Source organism: Scomber japonicus, chromosome 23, assembly GCF_027409825.1.
Source record: "Scomber japonicus isolate fScoJap1 chromosome 23, fScoJap1.pri, whole genome shotgun sequence".
Taxonomy (NCBI): Eukaryota; Metazoa; Chordata; class Actinopteri; order Scombriformes; family Scombridae; genus Scomber; species Scomber japonicus.
Genome location: NC_070600.1, coordinates 1,733,911 through 1,746,861, shown reverse-complemented (window position 1 = coordinate 1,746,861; position 12,951 = coordinate 1,733,911).

Here is a 12,951-nt window from a genome sequence, read left to right as displayed (position 1 = left end):
AAAGAGCATTTACTGTCAAAGTCCAAACAAATCTCTACAGAGCGATTCAAATGTATTAAGAAAATATAAAACACTAAGTGCTTGTATGCTGAAGTATGCACCTCTTTGGATGAGTCACACTTTAATCATCATTGGTGCAGCCAAATGGTTTTTCAGGTCATGTGATGAGGTGACCTGTGTATAGTGGGTTGACTGTAGTATGAATACAGCTGTGTCTGGAGGGGCCAACTCTTTTTAAGTCAGTATTGTGACAAATCCTATGAAAACCACAAAGACAAAGGAACACTCAAAAGGTGTTTAAAAAAAGCAACATTTTTATAATTCAAACAATAAATCAGTGAACCTTCCCAGACAAGTGAATACTTGTGCTAATGTAGCTTCATTGTCTGTAACACACCTTTTTGAGCAACGCTGTGAGGCTAATGTAAGACACCTCACAGTCAATAAAGCACTGATAGTAATAACCTATAAGAACAGGATATTAAGTGAGAATATTGTGATAACTGATCATGAAATTCAAGAGACCACACTAGCTATTCCTTTTGCAGACAGGAAGTATACAGCACATGACAACCTGCCATGCCACCATTGTGTTTGAGAAGAGCAGGTAATAAACAGTAAAAAAAACAGATTTATGGTACTTGCATCATAATCAGTCTCTCCTGGCAGGACATTAGTTGTACACTAGAGTGGACAGCAGGAGTGAATGTAGCATTACACTATTATCAGGAGTGTTAATGAGGTGGAGAACATGTGCTCCCTGATAGGCTCCATCACCTCTCACTATGACAGGTGGATAGTGATCTGTGAATGCAGACTCAGAATATATAAGCAGTATCTCATGACATGGATGTGGTATATTGTGATTTGATCACATATTTAATGTGTTTATGTAACGGTTACCACATATTACAGTCAAGGAATTATGGACACAATCCAATAAAAAACATTTTTATAAAACAAATAATTACATTATAAGAGTAATTTACAAGGAAGTAACTCCCAACTGCCTAAGATGGATGGATGGATGGATGGATGGATGGATGGATGGATGGATAGATAGATAGATAGATAGATAGATAGATAGATAGATAGATAGATACTGTAGATGGATAGATAGATGGATGGATGGATGGATGGATGGATAGATAGATAGATAGATAGATAGATAGATAGATAGATAGATAGATAGATAGATACTGTAGATGGATAGATAGATGGATGGATGGATGGATGGCGATGGTAAATTCAGGTATCCAGTAGCTCATGCAGACAGATACATAAATACACAAGAACATGTATACAAAGACCTTGAAGTTACAAGAAAGGTAAGAGCAGATTAAAAAGCAACCTGTAAATATGTAGAAACATTATGATGTGAGACAGTTTAGAGGATAAGAAAATTATAGAGCCCTTTAACTATGAAGCCAATTTGTAGTTTGATAAGCTGGTTAATCAATTGATGGATTTATCTACCAACAGTACATCTTCTGGTGAGATATTGAGGGAGTGCAATACTTGGAAATTCAGATTTGACTGCACTTAACATTTATAAAATAAAATAGAATCAGATAATCAGATAAGGCAAAAAAACAGATCACTTGTGAAGCAATAGTCTTTGTATATTGTTGGTCAGTAAACAGATTGCACTGCCACCACAGTGACACATATTTTACCTGTCAGCCTTTTTATTATGCAGAGCCACACACTGAAACATCTCTGAGAAGACGTTTAGATGGTAATCAAATAGCAGGAGTTTTGAATCACTTCTCTTTTATTCACTTAACATGATAAAGCAAATCAGGTTTTCCATCTGAGTGACATTTTACAAATCAGGTTCCTTACAAAAGGCAGGAATAAGGGAATTAAATGACAGATGTCTTGTAAATGGTGACTTAATCTCCATTCAAGCTTGAACTCAAAACCACATTAAAACTTTTTTTTTTTCAAACACATTAAATGTGTGCAGTGTTTTTTCTGAGGGAGAATGTGGAGAGACAGTGTGTTTGAGTGTCTGTGTCTGGATTAAACAACCTGCAGCTTGGCAGGAGGTGGAGTACGAGGGCGCTTTGATGAATCCTGTAATTGAACAGTGGTGCTCAGTTAACAGCCAGACAGTGTTGGTTATGCAAATACGCCTTATCTGTGTCTTTCACTTTCCAATACATTTCTGGGGGAATTCATGAACTTGCATCATACGTCTGGAGCTAGGAGTGGGCAAGCATGACGAGGGCAGGCATCATGTGGTACGCAGCGGAGATACACAATAGCACTGGCTGTAGAGCTGTTTAACTGATAAGAGCCTACTTCTTAGAAAGTCATTATTTTATTCAATTTGAGTACATGGAGAACTTAAAGATTTATTTTAGTGAGGAATTCCAAAAGGTCAGCAGCCATTGCAGTAAGTGGCCTTTATTTTAGTTAGCAGAGACATAATCTGCCAGCATTTAGTCCTGAGTAAATGATCACACAGTAATACAATGTGTTCTCCTCTAGACAGACATTATCACCTCTCTGTGTCCAGAAGTACAGCCAGTATACTAATGTATTGATCACATTATGGATCATTGTAATGAATAGTCTCTCAGGAACACTGCAGCAACAGCAGACAAATAGCAATGGTTTAAATAATGATCAGTAACATTTTTACTCCATTTAAATAAATGTGCATTTGCTACTTTATGTTTCCAATTGATTTGACAAACTTTGTGGAACCTGAATAGGACAAAGCAGGCCCAGAATATAAAACAACTGTGTAGGTCTGTCAAACAAACATGAACTGTGTACTTGCTGTTTAAAAATCTGACTTTGTACTTTCTCTTGGCACCCAGGTGGACTGCTTTGAACCAAGATTAAGTTAAATAATACCAATACAAGGATATGCAGTAATAATTCCATCACAAATGATATTCATTCTAAAAACATCATGTACTGGTAATGAAACCTTTACAACTGCTGTTCTATAACACTAAGGATCAGACATGTTTTTATAAATAATACATTTGTACCACCATTTCCATTCATAGAAAAACTAAAAGTGCTACAGTTTTAATAACATACAGCACACAACATAGAAAGTGTTTAAATACAATACATACCCAGTCAGCATGTCCATGTGGGCCCCACATGGGTTAAAAGTGGGTTACCTGGGTACTGAGTGGGCATGGGTTTGAACTGGGCAAATTTTGCAGTTCCCACATGGTTTCAGTAGCATGGGCCCCACATGTGACTGTATGAGCCCCATAAGGGATGTAAGTGGGCTAAGTGGGCATGGGCATACACAGGGCTAATTGTATGGGCCCCATATTGTTTCAGAAACACGGGCCTACATGTGAAGCCCAAGTGGGCTGGCTAAATCGGACCCATTTAAGGTCCATTCTGATCCCACTTCAACCCCATATGGGCAAATATATGGGGCCAACATGGGTCTCACCCAGTTTGGCCCCACCTGAAACCCAGTCAGACCCCACTAGAAGCCTTGGAATAAACCTACTTGGAACCCATATATGTAGCCCAAATGTGACCCTTATGGGGACCCACATGGACATGCTGGCTGGGTTAAGATTAAAAACAAGTATTTCTGAATAAACACGTTCTAGACTTTTTTAAAAAGAGACTAACGTCCATATGTCTGCTGATGACATGTCAAAGGGGGGAACATGTAGAAGCTAAACAGGATGGGGGCGAGCACTGATCCACCACAGATGACAGGGAGCAATCTGCATCCTCCTAGTGAGACATTCTCAGTCGTACCGCAATGGTAGGACAGAAACCAGAGCCTGACAGTCAATGGTGGTGTGGAGACACTCTAAGAGGATAGTTTGATCCACAGTGTCAAGAAGAATCAGGAGAGAAGGGGACCCTGAATCAGTTGTCATTAGCAGGTCATTCACAACCCAGAGCAGAACTTTTTCAATGCTGTGTGCTGAAAACTTTTAAATCAGTTGTTGTGTTAAAGGTGGTCCAGAAGCTCAGAAGCAACCACCTTCCCAAACCCCTTCAACAGGAAGGAGAGGTTGGAGGTAGGTCTGTAACTGATAAGAATTTCAGGATCCAGAGTGGGCTTCCTGAGGAAGAGGCAGATGACTGAAATGTTGAGGACAGATGGAACACTAGCAGTTTGAAGGGAAAGGTTGACCATCAAGGATATGTATTCAATAAAACCCAATATAAGCTATATTACATTGTCTCTCTGCGTTGTGTTGTTCACTCTCATATATAAGATTTGATTTCGGCTCAAATGTGCACAGGTGGATTTGAGAAGTAATGAATGACAAAAATAGTGAAATCCTGCTACTGTTGTTTGTTTCATGGTTTGTTGACGTAGCCTCCCAGTTGGCACAGCTTCAGAAGATAACCAATCAGAACAAAATTAGATAATAGGGAAGGGGCTTTGAATAGACAGGAGCATAAATCACCTGTTTTGGACAGGCTGAACTGAGCGCTGTGTACAGGATCAGTATGAGATAAATACAGATTTTTTTTAAACTGTAAATCATGCAAAGACTTTCCAGTAGAGCTCCACATTAAAAATATAGACCTGGACATGCGCAGAATATGTCCCCATAACAGGGATTGTAACAAAAAGTCAATGTACAGGCTTTTAGAAATGATGAAGATTTCCGTTAAAAAAAAGGAAAATCTGAAGAGCAAGGTTGTCATTTATTATTGGTGACAGGGATGCATTTACTCATGCTGAACAATGGTTACGATTTGAATACTTATGAGAATCTACAGAATAACATTATTTCATGGGAGGTCTGGCCAGTAATTGCTGAGATAACTAGATCAAAGTGTGGATGGTCAGATTGTCATTGCCTTGTCTTTGCTAATCCATGTTTACTTGTATAAGAATTTAACATAATTGAATTGATCAAAGCAGTTGGATCACTTTGCATATTGTACTCATCTCTTCAGAATCAACTCAAATTAATGTTTTTCATCCGAGATCATAACAAGAACCAGCCCATGTTAACAGAGCAGTACATCATTAAGGACCCAAATGAAAGCTAACTGAGCATGTATACGGTTCAGTGATGAAGATAGAACACATAAACAGAATTCAGTATAAATATCAATACACTTGATTGGGTGGCTGTGATTTACAGTCATCAACTCTACTGGATTCTTCTAGAGAAAGATGAAAAGAACAGATCACTATTGATGAACTGGTCTTTTTCTGTCCTACTGAACGTCTATTGATGTGTCTGGCACTGGTTTCAGAGGAGAATTAGTTGCAAATGCTGACAGCTATCTCAAGAGTCTCCAATCATGCTTCTTCTTAAACCCTAATTTATCTCTTCTAATGCGTGGGGGAGTAGTGTTGGGAGGCAGAGAGCTTTATGTCTGAGCATCAGCACCCCAGAAACCTCACAATCTTTATCTGTTGCACAAAGAGCATTAGCTTTGGATCGAGTCTTTTTTTTGGTTGCTCATACTTACATCACACACAGCAGTGCTTCTGCTATAATTTATTACCTTGTTGCTAATGAAAAGCTTAACTAGAATGTTCTTTCTGTTTGAGTCTAGGTTTCAAAAGATGTCTCCACATACAGTGTGCCAAAATATTAACAATTATATGAATATATTAGTATGTTATTTAAATGTGCAGAGTCCGTCTTGACTGTGGGAACACATATATGTGACAAAAAAACAAAGGATGAATTCAACATTAACTTGGTTAGCTAGTGTAGACAGCTTTGTATGTAACCTCATACTGTTCGTATTCTGCTCCCTCTCAGTATGTTCTGGGTCAGTATCGATGCATTTCAGCTTGTGATTGTAAAACATGAGACACATGTTAAGGCCATGTTCATGTGTAAACAGTCTTGCTGCCATAATCTGAACATGGCAGCTCAGGTACCTTTATAGTCTTATGACCACAATGTTCCTTGATTTGACCCACTCTGGTAAATCTAAAAGCCATGCCAGTGGATACGGGTCAAATTTGACCCAGAACAGCTTCAGTGGACAAAAATTTGTAGCATCTATCTATCTAATAGTATTTTTTGGATGAATTATTGTTTTTCAAATCTGAGAAGGGAAGTTCATTCTTGACCTTTGGGAAGAATCTGTGTGACAAAATAATCAAAGCTGTATAATAATAATCAAAATGTTCATATACTAACTTTTTTGGCCCTCATCAGGAACTGGAACTGGGTTAAGGCCCATTTATGCTCAACGTACATACGAAAATGTATACGTCCTTTTCAAACAATGTTACCGTCACTGCTCACATACTTCCATGCATCCTTTACGTTGGCATGGATGTTAACCAATACATCCACCAGGGGGCAGCACAGAGTCAAAAGTTTATGACAACAACAAACTCACAAACAAACATGGTGACTGTGGAGGAGATATTGATAATGTTCCTCTTGCATAAAAGACAAAAACGATATGTTTAAAGTTTCTAACCAACTCGAACAACCTTTCCGCAAAAAGTTCCACCATTGTTATTTCTTCTTCATGTCTCACTAGAGCTACGTATCGAGTAGTGACAGCAACACTGCCCCCACAGTTTCCGTCCTGGTTAGATGCTGACACTTAACCTGAGTGTTATTCATAAAAAGGTAACGTAAGGGAACAATCAAGGTCATGGTTTAAAGAAACCAACATCTAGTGTTAACATCTTGCTGACCCTGCTGCCATCAACCTTGACCTCCTCCCTCTGTAGACTTAGTGGCTTTGAAATAACTTCACCCGTTTTGCTTGCAACAGACGGAGTCATACTTCCTATAACCACATCTGTGTCATTTGAACATAAACATATGCTGCTTTTTTTACTGAAACAACTGATGCAGCCAAATTAAAGTCTTTCATTTTCCTCATTAGAGTTTACCAGCTTCCAATTAGCAGTCACCAGCCAGGAGGATTAGATAGTCCCTGATAAAGACTTATTTTACGTGGCCTACTTAGCAACCCAATCAATCAATCCCTCTGACTATCACGTGTATTAAAACCTCATCTTGATATTTGCAGAGGTTAGACAGGTTTAACCAGTGAGGACTCTCCCAGTAAAAGATGCAGTGATTTGTCTTTGAGCTGTAATTGTCACCTTGATGGCAGATCTGTTCTTTGTTTGGCAGCCTTTCTAAAGGGGGCAGCTTGGTGTCTACTGCCTGCTCTAATAAGCTCTCATTAGTCCTTTCTTACAGCTTTCATTACAGTGCCACTGCTACACTCCCCCCTTCTCTCACATCTCCTACTTATCACACCACTATATAGATCACATTTTGAGCATTTTCAGATATTTCTAAACGTCTGGAAACACTTTGGTGTTAATAATTCATCCGGAATAGTTTAGTTGAATAAAAGCTGACACTCCCACTATGAGAAAGACACATTTTAAACAATAAATAGGTTGGTTTTGTTAGTTTATGCCCCACTGTTAGAGCCTAAGGATGATGTAAGTTGTTTAAGTTTATTGGTGTTTTGGTCAGCCTCCTTATTGTTCCATCCTAGGATTCACTAGAGAGCAACATACTGGCTGATAGCAATGACATTTTATCTGCAGTCCACAGCGATCAATCCTTTCTCTGACCATTTTGATGACTCCGTGACCTTTTCTCTCTACCATCATTATTAAGCCACAGTCACACAACAAAGTGACATTTGCTTGTCTATGCAGAATAGGTGGGGCTGGAAGCTTGGTGACATAGTACATATACAGAGAGGTAGATAATTACTGTAGCTGGCAAGCTAACTGCTGACTAGCTTCCCACACTTCTTTCTAATTCTACTCTACTATTTACCCCAGAAACGTGTTCATTATTGTACACAACTGCATTATTATTATTCATATGTTAAATTTTTAAATTAAAGTTTTACAAGAAAAAAACTCATAAAGTTTTTTGATCGATTAATCTGATAATTTGGCATATATTTTGAACTATCTGTAGATGTAGCCAGTGACAGCCTCACATCTTCCTGGTCTGTTGCAGATCCTGGTGAACAAAAGCTATCACCTCATTCAGATTTGGATGTTTTTTCTCTGAAACAGGCCCAGTTTCTTGTCATGTCTTTTTAAAGTCCAGATGCTTAAGGCCCATTTATGCTCAACGTACGTATGAAAATGTATACGTCCTTTTCAAATGATGTTACCGTCATGCATCCTTTACGTTGGCGTGGATATTTACCAATACATCTACCAGGGGGCAGCACATAGTCAAAAGTTTATGACAGCAACAAACTCACAAACAAACATGGTGACTGTGGAGGAGATATTGATAATGTTCCTCTTGCATAAAAGACAAAAACGATATGTTTAAAGTTTCTAACCAACTCACACAACCTTTCCTCAAAAAGTTCTGCCATTTCATATATTAGTTATTTCTTCTTTGTGTCTCACTAGAGCTACGTATCGAGTAGTGACAGCAACACTGCCCCCCCATGGTTTCTGGTGGTACTGCTCCGTTTGGTCCGTATCCGTAAGCTTTATGGAAACATGCAGAAATACGGACGAAATGAACGCAGAGCACGGACAGAAGGCTGCGTCTGTATCCGGATCCGTATTTAACGTTGCACATAAATGGGCCTTTAGGATGATATGGTGATTCTGGGCTAAGATAACAAGTATCTCCTTATTGCTAAACCCAACTGAAAAGTACAATTTGATCAGTTCTAAGGCAGACATAATGCACAACAAGCCACAAGTCACGTCTGTCTAGTATTGCCAAGTGAGGCGATGTGATTTCTTGGTGTAATCAAGTTTTTATTTTCTCGTAAATTTTCGGAGAATATCTGAGCTTTCTTACTCATAAATGTCCGACTTTAAGCTCAGAGTTTTTTTCTCAAAATATTACCCCCCTCCTCCATGTCAGTACTTTTTTAAAACATGTATGGCCCTAATACGCCGTCGTACCAGCGGGACAATAAGGTGACACAGTTTATCATTTCCTGTCTCATAACTGTCTACAAACTATTGCTCTTTTGTGGAAAGGTTTAACTCAAACAGAGGAGGTTAAATAAAAGTGGATGGTGATACATAGCTAATAACCTACAACAGCTTCTGCTCAAAGGTCAGCTGTGTCAGAACAGCTTGCTATGAGTCAACAGCATGTATTTGTGGGTTAACTTTCACTGAACTTGGTATGACCTTTATTTCACTGGAATTGATTTAATTTGCCAAAAAAATTTGCAGATTTATACCCTGTGTGTCCAGATCTTTAGGCTATAGGCTAGTTACCTCTTGGCAAACACATGCAAGGGTGAAATTTCCACTGAGGAGACATGTCCTCTTCATTTATCAAAATCCTAGTTTTGTCAATCCACTTTGACAGAGTATGTTTTATTTACACATGAAATCTCTATCAACAATATCTTCTGACTGTCCAGCTGCCAAAATCCATCCAAATGTGGTGCCTTGGGTAACTTGAGAGGATTTGACAACAGTAATTAGAGCTGAAAATATAATACCATCCCTTTACTAGGCTTTTAGATTAAAACAAAATAACTCACAATCATTTATGAACATGCTACAATTGACCATCAGTCAGAGATAAGGTTGTAAAGAATGTTGACTAGGTTTTTGTAAAGGGCAATTTGAAGAAGATAAATGCATTAATAATATAGCAATTTACATAGCTCATTTTTGTTGGATTACTGTTAAAGCATGATAATGTGTTATTTGCTAGATGCATGTTTTTCAGGTCCAAGTGATTTCCATAAAACTTTACCAATATATGTTCTGTTATTCATAACCTCCAGAGGATGAATTGCCGTGTTTGGTGATACCTTACTTTTCTTATTCATAGTTTGTGACAATATATTTAAACTTTGTTTTATATTTGTTGGTATGGACTTCTACATTGCTTTAAAGTAAGAATAAATATATGTTCTGAGTTTGACATACCACAGAAAAGTGTGTTGTTAACCACCCTGCCAAATCTGAATGATTAAAAAACTCACCAAATACATGAAATTAGCTTTCAAAGTTCAGCCTCTTTCTCTGCCCCCTACCAAGTGTCACCTGTCAATCAAAGTCACCAACTCTACCCGAAACATGGATGCTACAGCTCTTTGTGCCGCTAGCTCACCTGCTAGCTCGGCGGCTAACTCAGCTAACTGGCTAACTGTAGACTGTATTGGTAGTAGTGTTAGATGTAGTAACAATAACTGGCCACTAGGCAGGTTAACCACTGAGGAGAGCGGACTCTCAGTAATGCTTTCTGTAACCATTTTCAAACATGCATAATGTTTAGAAGTAAATGAATGAATTGACTTGAAAAAAAACCTCCGGCCAATCATAATTATTTAAAGTATTTTTTAGTTTTGGTATTATACAAGATGTCACCCAATAATAAGTGCAGTCCATTTTTTCTCAACAACATTACACCTCAGGTTGCATTACAGTACATTACAGAATATACCAAGGCATACCAAGAAAAAGCTTTATTTAAATGTTCTCTGTGGAGAGTGCAGCCTGTTAGTAGCACACTGGTTTGTTGTCAGTGGGGGGGAAAAAGTAATACAACTTAAAGAATTGGAGTTGTTGCCATGGTGACCCAGAGTTTAATATACTTGGTGTAATGATTTAGAACAGTGGTCTAACTCCTAATCAGAACAATGCTTGAGGTGTTTTTTTTTTTTTTTTTTAACAGACACCTGTGAGCCAATCAGAATCCAATGTCCATGGTTAACAGCATCTATCTATCAATGTTGTGTTTGAATGGCAGGGCAATTTAACCATGGTTTGGCCCAGTGGGTGGTGGCCCTGTGTTGAAGGGTTTGGACATGCCTATCAGGCGTCTCAGCTGTATGTGGAGGGAACACTGTGTTCAGTGGAAATGACAGGGTGAGTGAAAACAGTGGTTTCCTGGAGTGGCTTCTATTAGAGAGGGTCATCCCTTCAAGTCAAACACAACAGCTCACTCACTGCAATTGCACCATCACACATCACACATCAGAGCCTCTCTATGCTCAGTCATTTGGCTTCACTCAAGTACCTTCTCATAATTTCTGAGTCATTGAATTTTATAGTTAAATCAACTGGCAGTTGACGATAAAGAGCAGTAACTGTAACATCTATACAGCACTCATAGACATTTTCATAATAAGCGTTTATATAAAAGCTGATATTTAAATATTATTTAATGTGAGGCTGCTATAAACCAATAAAGCTGATCACTAAAAAACACTGTGAGAGTTTGAATACCTTGCTCTATAATGGCTCCCGTGATTAAATTAGCATAATGTATAATGTGTATATTTCCCCAGCACTAACTCATCAATATAGAGTAATGTCTCACCACTATGCTGCTCTCACTCCCCCTTTTTTTTTTTTTAGCAGACATTAATTTCATTCACTAAACTTAATTCTAGTTTGCCTTATTTTTGATCAGATTTAAGCTCCTGGCTAATAATAAGATTAAAACAAACTCTTGTTGATAGTTTGTATTAAAAGCAGGAAAGGTCCTCTGATAATGTCTTTTGACCCAGTGGTGAGCTTCTAAATATAATCAGTGAAAGAAAAACAGGATTTGAATTTAAGACAAAGTGAGAGTATGTTTGGGGTATTGTTGAAATAACCAAAGGTCTTGATGGACAGTTAAACTTACAAGTGATATGTGACACACATCAGACCTCCAGATATCTGTGGTGAAGCAGAGCAGTCAACAACAAATATTTTTGTGATGATAAACTGTACCTTGCAGTTGCCCTCACAGTATTTCCTCTGCAGATAGTGCAAGTAGCTTTCGTATGGAGCAAGAAATACCTCCGTACAGCTGACTCGTTGGCTCGCTCCATGTTGTTGCCCAGTGTGTTTGTTGTAAGTCAGGTCTACTGGCATGTGATGCGTGCTGCTGAGACACGATGTAGTACGAATAAATCAGCCCTGGGGACCAGCCCCATTATCCCATACCGGGTCTAGCTATTTACCGTAAATTCCGAAATATTGAGCGCACTTGAGCCCAACAAAATTGAAAAAGAAAAAAAAGGTGTACATATATAGGCCGCACTTGTCTATAAGCAGCAGGTGTCCACGTTGTAATCATAGACTGTATAAAAGAAATGGATGTAACATCTGTGATGTCACCCATTGGTTTGTGGACTGCTGCTCGGAAGCCAATAGTTTCTCATCTTGGCAGCGCCATCTTGAAAATTTCAGGTGCATACCGGGAAAAGAAAAAAAAAAGGATTTTACTTATATGGGCATGAGGCGAGGTCATGGGCGGAGCGGGGGAAGGTTGCTATGGTTGCGAGGGCTGGGCAATAAACCTGTCAATCAGGACGTAGCCACGCCCTAATGCATACCCTGCTTTATCGTCACATATAAAATCAGGGAGGTCAAAATGTCCCAAATGAACATCATACTGCATTGAAGAAGGCTTTAAACTAGCGATTGAGACCATAAACACATTTTGAAAATGTTTACTGAGGTTAGAAATCAAGTGAGAAGTTGGTGAATTCTCCATTGACTTGTATAGAGACGGAAGTCCTTTTGACACCAAACGGTCGCAACCTGGTGGCCTTTTGTTAGAATACAGTTCTAAGTTACTTCCATGTTGGCCTCATTTCAGATGACCGGAACTCCCCGCCTGATTGTAACATGAGTGAACCTTACATCTGAAAGCTTTTGTCGTTTTGCATTGAGTTAGTTCTTCACACTGCCGTCTCCAACGTCTCACCATCGATTCATTGATGCCAAGCCTATGTCCTTCTTCGACAGCCAGATCGATTGTCTTTAACTTCAAAGCTGTATCATATGCATTTCTTCGTGTGTTTTCCATGATGAGTGTGTGTGCATGATGCGCAAAATGACTGTTCAAAACCATAGACTGTATATAAGAAATCAAACTAGCATCTTCCTCGGTGCATTATCTCTTCCACCTGTCTGTCTCGCTCTTGCGCCCCGTGGAGGCCGTTAGCCCGTCAAACTAGCCTAGGCTTCACAAACTGTTTCAAGATTTCTGTGTTCAGGATCTGAAAAGCCCAAATTAGCATAAACCC